Raw genomic sequence first — 9,734 nt, 5'->3', positions numbered from 1 at the left:
CTGAAGTTGGAAGAGTTAGGTTTCTTCAAAGCTCTTGTTTCCAGCAGGATTGGAGAGCCTTTACCTTTTGTAACAGGAAGGTTTTAAATTTGTAATGCTGACCTTGCAACTGGAACTTGGTGGCTCCATTGTTGCACTTGCAGCAGCCAGATGACCTCAAAGGAGAAGTGCGTTGTTCTGACTTCTGTGGAAGCAGTGGCTGCAAATACCATCAGGAAGTGCTGGACTGGCAGGACATTGGATGGATGCTCTTAGGCCACAGAGCTGGAAATATCAGCTGTAGCCACATGGTAAGTCCATTTATGTAATTCCAAATCTGTTCCTCACACGATCTGTGCTCCTCTATTCTGTATCAGCTTGGTGAGGAGGTAGATGAGACTGTTGGGGGAAAGAAACCACTTATATTTAAAGCAGAGTAACTGTCCTATTATAAATGATGAAGATAAACCTGTGAGGCTACCAAAGAAATCTTTCTTTGTCTTCCAGTTAATAACTTCAAATGGATAACAAATCTATGCTGTATAATCTGCTTTGGATGGATTTCCTTTGGAACATGTGCTTCTTCCTGAATTACAGAACTGCAATATTTTCACTGCTTCCCAGCTCTGCCATCCCAGCATCTCCCCTGCTTCCCAGCCCTCTGCCATCAGCATCTCCCCTGCTTCACAGCTTCCCAGCCAGGTCAGTGCACTGGGGGCCGGGGTGGGCAGTGGGTTATGGGGTTTTGGGATGCGCGGGGATCCCAAAGGAGCCCCTGTGGAATGGGCCCGACATCCCAGCGTGCTCCCGGTGCCCCGGCAGGGCGGTTTGCCTGGAGAAGCTGTCAGGCAGGATTTGCTGGGTTTTTCACAGCTCTGATTTCTCCATCCCCCGGAGTGCCCTTGCTAAGAGGAAGCATTGATTGCTGCCAGGCAGCACACACACGTGGGAATGTGATTCATTCCGGCCCAGGCCTCAGAATAACTTCTGTGAGCTGTTATCCCTGCTAAAATGAGCCTTTTCACAGTTCTCTATTTCCACCTAGCGCGCACACACACACACACAGTAAAATTACAGAGGGAAATAAACTTCCCTTGGCTTGGGAAGAAATTTTGTGTTGTTGTAGGGAGCTCTTTCTGAAGGAATAACAGGTGCCTTTCTACTACAATAATTTATATGGAAACCCAGCACCGTGTTTATTTGGTGTCAGTCTAGGGTGAACAGAAACCAGCACAGGCAGCTGGAAACAAAGGTCCTCTCGTCCCATTCCACAATATTGGTGTTAAAAATCTCTGTTCAAGGCCAGATTCCACCACAGGAATCTGGCTAAGAAAATAAGAGCTTATTCAATAAGAAAATGCCGCACTCAGAATGTTTCTTTGCATTAGGATTTTCCCAAGTATCTCGTTTAGCTTTTGTTAATAGGTTAAAGGTAAAAGGGTTTTGGTAACCCTTTTTAAGTGTACCTATTTCCTCTGTTCAATGGGAGAACAGGAGTGCAAAGCCCTATGGACGGGGGCTGCTGGAGAGATCCTATAAACCTGATTATGTCCTAGAGACCTGAGTCATCATTTCATCCCATTGCAAAGTCTCTTATTCTTTCAGTTCAGTTAAACCTGCAAAGAATTCAACCCTTAGAGCTTTAATATTTTTAAAGAGACATTCATGTCCAGAAGGTGTCTCAAGGTGTTTGTTCCATCAGGCTGGGTTTGATATCCCTATTAAAAATATATATGGCTCAATTGATGAGAAAATCTTCTTCAGAGAGAAGGATTTTTCTTCAGCTTAAAATCTGAACTATAAAATTGAGTACAATAAAGTGAAGAGTTGAGTCATGAAGCAAGGGATAGAAAAGAAAAATGACCATGCACATCTTGTGCTGAAACTGTTTGGATTTATTAGGAAAGGTCCAGCAAAATCCTCTGTTAGGAAGCCAATTAGAATTATTTATTCTATTGAGGGGGTTTGTGCCAGATCTGAAGAAATCCCTTGAAGAAGGAAACTTATTTGAAAGCTGCAAACATAAATGTTCTTTTTTTGACCGAGTGATGGAGAGGTGAACAGAAAGGGGTGGCTTGGGGCCTTGCCTTGTGGCAAAGAGCAGAAGGGGCTCTGGCAGGACAGGGAGCAATCCGAGCGCTCGGGTTTTGTTTCATTTGTGGCTCAGCACGGTCGGCTTCGCTGCGGGCAGGCCCGGGAGCAGCGGGTGAACAGCGTGGGGACAGCCCGGGCACGGCTCTCTGCCCTCTGCCCAGGGCAATCCTGGCACTGCCGGGAGCTCCGGCCGCTCCCGCTGATCCTTCCCTGCGCCTCCGGGAGCAGGGATGTATCCGGTAACGTGGCACAGGCGAGGGCAGACGTGTTAAAGGTGAAACTTTGCCATGATTGTCCTTACAAACTCTTGGTGCTCCTTTTCCTTCCTGCTGCCGTCACTTACCTCCAGTGGCTGCTGGGTCAGTGTTTGTGTTTGGTGCCGCTGCTTCCTACAGCAGAAACATTTTGTAGCTACAGATTTGGAAGGAGAATAATGCTGTGTTCTAATTTATTTTTGAAAAAGCTGCGCTTAGCAAAGGTTCAGAAAGCGTGGGCCTAGGACCCTGCTGTTGCAGCACTTGATGGGAGGAATCCAGGTAGGCAGGGAAGGGGCAGGTTTCTCTTCCAGCTGTTGTGAGCTCTGCTGCCAGGTTTGGAGCAAGTAGGAGTGGTGCTGTGACCCACGCAGTTGGAGCAGGCAAAGGTGACCTGTCTCTAAAGAAGTGCCACGATGGTGCAGTGATGATCTCCATCTCAGCACTCTGACTCTCTCGGGATGCAGGGACATCCTCTGGTTGATGGGCCTTTCCTGCTCAGAAAACTCCATCCTGGGTCTTCTGGCCCAGTGTCAGAGCAGGGGCAGCAGACAGAGAAATGGGGGTGGCTGTGCACTTTTGTGATCCAGTGTTCTATGAAGCATATTATGCTAAGAAGCATAATCAGTGCCAGAAGTTGAAATTATTTGTCAGTAGCTCAGGCTTTCGCAAGAGCTGTGAATTTGGGTGGAGGTGAAAATCAGTCCCTGTGGTTTTGTGTTCCATTACAGGAATTCACAGCTAGTCCTGGGCTGAGGGCTGACCCTCTCCAGGACTGGGGCTCCTATTTTATTCCTGGGTAGAGGATTGTCCTGGGGGCATGGTTTGGCTGTGATTGCTGTTTGTGGGACACCTATTCAATTTCCAGATTTGACACTGAATTTCTCTATGATTCTGAACCATTGCTGTATGAGCTTTATCGATAAAATGCTTGATCATCCAAAGTAGGAAACAATAAATGATCGTTCAGCAGATTTGGAAGATGGGTGCAATTAGTCAGATAGACAAAGCCAGGCCTTTCATCATTCCATTTCATCATGATGGGTTATGATATGAAATAAAAACCACTAGCATTTCAGTCACTCATAGATCCTTTTCTAGAAATACTCTGTAAGAGAATTTTCAAACCCATGCCTTTACCAAGCACCACATAATGAGGTAATAGCAAGTGCTGTTTCATGTATAAAATGAGAGATTCAATCTTGCAGCTCCAGGAGAAACAGATTCTATCCACAGAACCTGAGGTGTGTTGAGCTCGGTGTTGTCCGCAGCAAGCAGAGCTTTTCCGTGTCAGCTCTTGTAACTCACCTTACAAACTCAGTAAGGCACAGCAATCCTCAGTGCCAAGGCTGGAATCTTCCAAGGCTGAGGTCACAGAGCTGCAGAAGCTCAGGTCCCTTTGCCAGTGGAGTGGGCTCTGTCTGCACCACTCGTTGTTTTATTGTTCTCCTCTCCTTGCAGGCACACTAAACCCACCACAGTGGATTTGAGTAAAGCGGGGATTCCTTGGTGTTTGCCCCTGCTGTTTCTAGAGAACGGGGTCTCCTGGGGGGCATTAGGAGTGAACTCCCTCTCTCCAGTCTTGGAAATGCTGGATCACATCTACCTTGAGCTTCTGATTCATTTTGACACCACCTTCCATATTCCTGCCTTAAAGGTCCAAGCTGCTCCTTTGGCAGCGCCATCTGCCAACCGCGAGTGTCGGTGCTGAGGAGAGCGACAGGCGGGACAGGTTAATGTGCTCTTTATCAACTGAGCCCAAGAGATGCTCTTGAGAAGAGACTGGGGAGATTCACCATAAGCATTCCTGAGTCTGTCAAAAGCTCAGCTTAAGCTTCCTCTCAAACAGAGTCAGCGTCGTCGCTGTCATAGCTGAGGAGTGCAGGGGGACCAGGGGGTGCCAGGTTTTCCTGTCACTTAGCGCTACTCCATCGATGAACCTGACTGCAGAATCTGCAAAGGTGCCCTCCAGACAGAACTGGTTTCACAGGACCTCACTGTCCAGAGAGCTCCAAGAGAGGTACTTTGTGTTTTTCTCATCTCTGTTTCTGGAGCTGAAAAACAGACAAAGGAATTTTAAAGTATTTGGAAAAAACCCAGAGCAAGCTCCATTTATTCCATGTATGTCCACAGTGGCACTGCAGCTTTAGCTGGAGTGTTTGGCATAGTAAGATTGGTATGGATACCAAGAGGGAGAACAGGGTTGATTGGGATAAGGAGCAGGAAGGATAAGTGGCCCACAACTCTTGATGAGGAACATCTCCAGGAGCAGCGGTTCCCTGTTTCCCCCCAGCTGAAGAGCTTGGGGTCGGCAGCTGAAGTTACCACGGGCCAGTTTGAGAAATGAGAGGTCCTGAAGCCACTGAACGTGGCACCTCAGACTGCTGCTGGTGCAGGCAGCTCAGGAATGCCAAACAATCCATCAGACATTCATGGGCAGGGGCAATAGTCACTAAACAGAATCCTCTGCCATGGCCCAGTAAATTCCCAGTAAGAAGGGAAGTGTAGCCTGGGAGAGACCAGGCCAGTCCTCACAGTCAGGTGATTTTATCCCTGAACTCTCCTGCTCTCTCTCAGGAGCCAGTTCTGGACTCGTCCCTGGGCTGGGCAGGGGCAGTCTGTGCCTGTCTGTTTTTCCATGCTCCTCGTGGCTGCCTCTTACTGCTCTGGTTTAGGGTGCTAGAGGATGGCAGGTGAATTACAGCTTTTGTGCTGGAAAACACATTTTTTATACTGAGCAGAAAATAGTCCGTCTGTTGGGGGGGAAATAATTGTAATTTACCTAAACACTCCGAAAAGGTACTTTCTCTACAATATGTCTGTTTGTCTGGATTCCTCTGACTTTGGGAATATGCAGTCACAGAATCATTTGGGTTGGAGAAAATCCCTCAAGATCCCTGGGTCAAACAGTGAAACATTAAATGGGCTTGGGCTGCCTACAAAGAAATGATTGCCTTGGGTCTTGGCAGTGCTGCCCTTCAGGCTGTTCAAAGCTGAGCCCAGCTCAGGGTGGTGTGACACATCATCCTGGAAAAAATTTCACATGTCTCTTCAGGCCACTTTCTGGCCTTGCAGAGATCATAACGCACTTTTCTTCCCCTTTTAATCTTTCTCCTTGCTGGCAAGGAAATGAAAGGAGGGAGAGATGATGTGAGAGGAGCTCAGTGAAGGGCACTGGCAGAGTTCCTCGCTCTGCCCTTTGCAATGAGGAGGGGGAGCATTGCCCAGCAGGCAGGAGATGGAACTGGTGGGGATGCCTTGTGAGGAAGGTGTAAGGAATGAATATGTGTAGAGGCCAAGTGAGTGCTGAGGGTGGATCCTGGAGATGCACAAAGACATTCTCCCAGCCATGGGAAGAAGCGGTTTCTCACATTCCTGGGGATATCAGGGTGGCTGTAGCTGCTGTTCCCATTGGGACTCTCACCCCAGGGCTCAGGCCATGGCCAGCAATGATTTCTGCCAGGTTATGGGGATTGCTGGATGTCTCCTTTGCTGCTCAGTGATGCTCAGCAGTCTCAGTTCTGGTCAAAACAATTTTGTAGTGGGAACTACAAGGCATGGAGACAACTGGAGCGGTTTTCACAAGGACGTCTCTCCCTCATGAATGAAGGGTGCAATCCCAGCAGGGCAGGGGCAGCTCTCCCTGCCTGAGTTTCCTCTCAGGACCTGAATGAGCCTCAGTGTTTGGCAAGAGAGGGGCTCCAGTGAACTGTCTCCTTTCTCCTCTTATTGGAGTCCCAGCTGCAGACAGAATTAAGCAATGAGGAGAAATAATTGTTTCGAATTACTGAAAATTAATCTTGATCACAGCCTCCAAAGCAAGAGCCACGATCTTTGCATTTGCATTCTCAGGAGAGCACGAGAAGTCACTGCCAGGCTGCAGTGCTGGTGGTGTCTCAGCGAGCAGGAAATGGGGTGCCTTGGCTGCACTGCTCATAAGCACTGGATCCAGTATTCCTGGGTGAATTCCCAGGCACCAGGCGCATCAGTCCCCATCCTCAGGAGAGGCTTCCAGCTCCCCAGCTGCTGTCCTGGCAGCGATCCGTGAGCTCTGGGACACCAAAGGTTTGCAGCAGCCCGGCTGACCCTGGGGAATGTGCGGGGCTGGTGGCTGCCCTGGGCAGGGCGAGGAATCCCTGCTGCTCACAGGTGGGAACTGGCCGGGCACAGCAGGGAGGAGCCAAGGGAAAGGGACACGAGCTGGGGCAGAACAGAGCAGGCTGAAGGCAGCAGCTGCTGGGGGAGCTGAACCAGAGGCAGCCCGGGCAAGGCAGAGGATGGCAATGCCGAAAGGTGAGTGTGCCAAGCCTTGCCAAGGGCAGAAAGCAAAAGTCCACACAAGCAAGAGACAACAGAAGCCGTGAAGATAAAAGGACTCTTAATTTGCCTTTTAATCACAAAATGAATGCTTTGCCTTCCAAGAGGCCTTTGTTTATCCCTGGGCTTCTCAGTCCTCATCCTGGAATATCTGAAAGGTCTTGGACCAAAGCAGAGCAGTGTTTGAGCTGCCAGGAGCAGCACCTCGCCTCGGGTGAGCTGATGGGGGTGAGGAAGTGTCCACAACCCTCCCTCTGGAGGGGCTGAGGTGAGGGTGGCCAGGGATACTGGGATTCAGGCAGCTCTTCCTGTCACACCAAAGCCCTTCCCTTCAATCAGAACTGTTTGTTCCCGTGAGATCAGATTGTTGCAGTGCCCACACCTGGTGAGACAATGCCCGAACAATATTTCTATTGTCAAATCCTCCAGTTCATCATTCCTGCCAGCTGGACTGGTTGGGATGTGGGAAATTCCTTAGCGATGGAGGTCATCTGCCTGACCCGCCCGGCAGCCAGCCCGGAGCATCCCTCCCTGGACAATCCGCGTTGCTCCCGACACATCCCAGGCATCAGCAGCGGCTGGAGAATAAAGGGAAGTGCTGCAGCTCGGGCAGAGCTTTGGGAGCCACGCCCGGACTGCCGGGGGAGCTGTTCCTCAGTGCCGCAGGAGCCAGCTGGAGCTCCTCAGCCAGGCGGGAGTGGGCTCCTGATCCCAATCGGGCACAATCAGAGCCTTCCTCTGAGCTCAGCCGGCTCGGGCCGGGCGCTCAGCCGCCTTTCATTGCGGACCGAGGGAAGGGCTCGGGCCCGGAAGCGCCTCCCGGTGCTGCCGGATAATCGGAACCTGGCCCGGCTGAGCCGCAGCCGGGCTCGAGCTGAGTCTCCCGGCTCTGATCCCGTGGCTTTCACCGCAGGTTGCGCAGGCGGGGATGGCTTTGTGCAACGGGAGCGCGGCTTCCCGGGAGCGGCTGTGCCTGCTGCCAGGGATTCCAGCAGGCTCCGTGCCTGCAGGCTTGGCCTCATCCCTGCCCGGAAATGAGGATGGGAACCAGCCTTTTCCTCCTCTCCTTCCACCTCTGCTCAGCTCAGCAGCTTTCTAAGCAGCTCTTCCAGTTCTTACCTTGCACACGGCGAAGATTTGTCTGGATTGTCCCAGCAGCCTTTAAATATCCTCGGGATCCCATGTGCCCTCCTGTCAGGTGGTGCAGGGAACAGGCAATTCCCAGGGAGGTGCACAGCTGGAAAGATCATACACACGGCTGGGCTTTGGCTCACCTCTGTTCTACCTCACTTTGCTTTGATTCCACTTCTGAAAGATCAGGACCTATCAGGAAGATCTCAATTAGCACAGAGGCTGATCCAAGAGCACTGAAAAGTGGGAATAAGACACTCGAACTCCAGGAAGGGCTCTTCCCTTGTGTGCCAAGGGCAAAGAGAGCTCCAGCAGTAATTCCTGCTTTGGTGGCGTTTTACACCGTGTGTTTTCTACAGGGGAAGGCTGGAATAAAAGCAGCTCCGTGTTTAGATCATGTTGAGAGCTACTCGTGAGTCCTGTCACCTCATTTCACAGCTCCAGCTGCCCCAGTTGTACCGGGGGAAAGAACAAGATGAAATTGTTTTTGCCATTATCTGTGTGACAACAACGTGTGCCATGCAAATGTCATGAGCAGAGGTGACCTCAGGCTTTGGTGTGAGGAGCAGAACAGGTTGGATTTAGGGTATCCTAATGGGATTAGAGTGAGACAAAATATAATACGAGCAGAGGAGCAGGTGGATCCATCCAGGGATTTCTGTAATGGAAAGCTAAATATGCAAAGGTCGGGCATCGGATTTAATTTATCACTTTCATCTTCCTGCTTTGGAGACCCAGTCAGTAGCACGGTCTTGGCCAGAGTTTTAAGAAGAAAACGCCATCGGGTATTATTAATCCTACCTACATATAATTGCCTGAAAGAGGGAAAGGAAAACCACGTTGTTTATCTTTGTTTTGAAGCCTGCAGCCATCGCGGCTGTTTTGCCTCGCGCACATTGGGATCGGTGGATGGGACAGTCTGGGAAATGAACACCAGAAGCTTCTGGCCATCCCTCTCTGCTGCTCAGGGAACACAGAGCGAGTTCTCTCCCGCGGGGACCGGCCCTGTCGGCTGCCAGCGCCAGGCACAGCCGGGCACTCCCATCCCGCTCCTTCCTCCTCCCGGCGGGGCCGGAGCCGAGCCCGCGGGTCCCGAGCGCCCGTGGGGGCCGTCCCTGCGCTGCTGCCCCGCCCCGAGCGCCGGGACCGGAGCTGCTCCTCCGAAAGAGAGGGCAGGGCAGCGCATGGAGCGCGGGCATCCCCGGGGAGCCGCCTCAGCCCGAGCTCCGGACACGGGAGGAGCCCCTGGATCATCCCCTGCTCGGGCCTGGGCATCTCCAGCCCTTCAGTTCCGCAGGGCCGAGCAGCTCCGGGCGTGTTCCCGGTGCCTCGGGAGCGGCCGGAGCCACGGGCGGGGTCAGGCAGTGAGCTGGAGGCGGCAGCACAGAGCGGGGCTGGGATAACGGGATAGCACATGGCTGGGATAATAAGGAAATGCGGATTGGCTACACGTGCCTTCGCTCCAGGGGAGCCTTCCAGCCTTTTTATCCCACGTGTGGTTTTTGCCAGTCTGAAGCAGTTCTCAGGGCAGGATCAGAGGTGTGAGAGCTCCGTTCCCTGTCAGCCCCTGTGGGGATGTCCACAGTGAAATCCACAGCCCTGTGAGCTGAGATTAATAAATGGAGCATTTTTCTGGTCTCAGAATCGGAGTCTTGAATCCTGTGGGGTTTTTTGGTGGGGGTGAAGGTGTGGAGGGCTCAGGGACCAAGTGCTGGGTCTGGCCGGGCCGAGGGCTGTGGAACAGCGACTTGAGCCCCGTGTTCTGGGAGTGCAAAGCGAGACTCGCCCGGGCCGTGAGCACGGAGCCCAAATCCCGCATTTTGGGGCTCAGGGACGGAGCCCAAATGCTGCGAGCGAGCGCTCGGAACACGGAGTCCCGGCCCGGCGCTGTCCGGGCCCGGCCCCGGGCTCAGGGGGCGGCTTCGGGGCTGAGAGCAGCGGCCGAGCTCCGGCTGCTCC

The 9,734-nt window shown here is 52.1% G+C and overlaps 1 long non-coding RNA gene across 1 annotated transcript; it reads left to right on the top strand.

Annotated features, from left to right (window-relative positions):
- Positions 1 to 3,700: 3,700 nt before the first annotated feature.
- Positions 3,701 to 9,416, top strand: LOC147653215 (uncharacterized). The gene is made up of 3 exons (XR_015287122.1): positions 3,701 to 4,059; positions 4,177 to 4,347; positions 6,180 to 9,416. It is a non-coding gene; the product is annotated as an uncharacterized LOC147653215 (long non-coding RNA).
- Positions 9,417 to 9,734: the final 318 nt, after the last annotated feature.

This window comes from Cyanistes caeruleus, chromosome 5, assembly GCF_971803275.1.
Source record: "Cyanistes caeruleus chromosome 5, bCyaCae1.hap1.1, whole genome shotgun sequence".
NCBI lineage: Eukaryota > Metazoa > Chordata > Aves > Passeriformes > Paridae > Cyanistes > Cyanistes caeruleus.
Note: the sequence above shows the minus strand (reverse complement) of the source record. Positions and strands in the feature narration are given on the sequence as shown.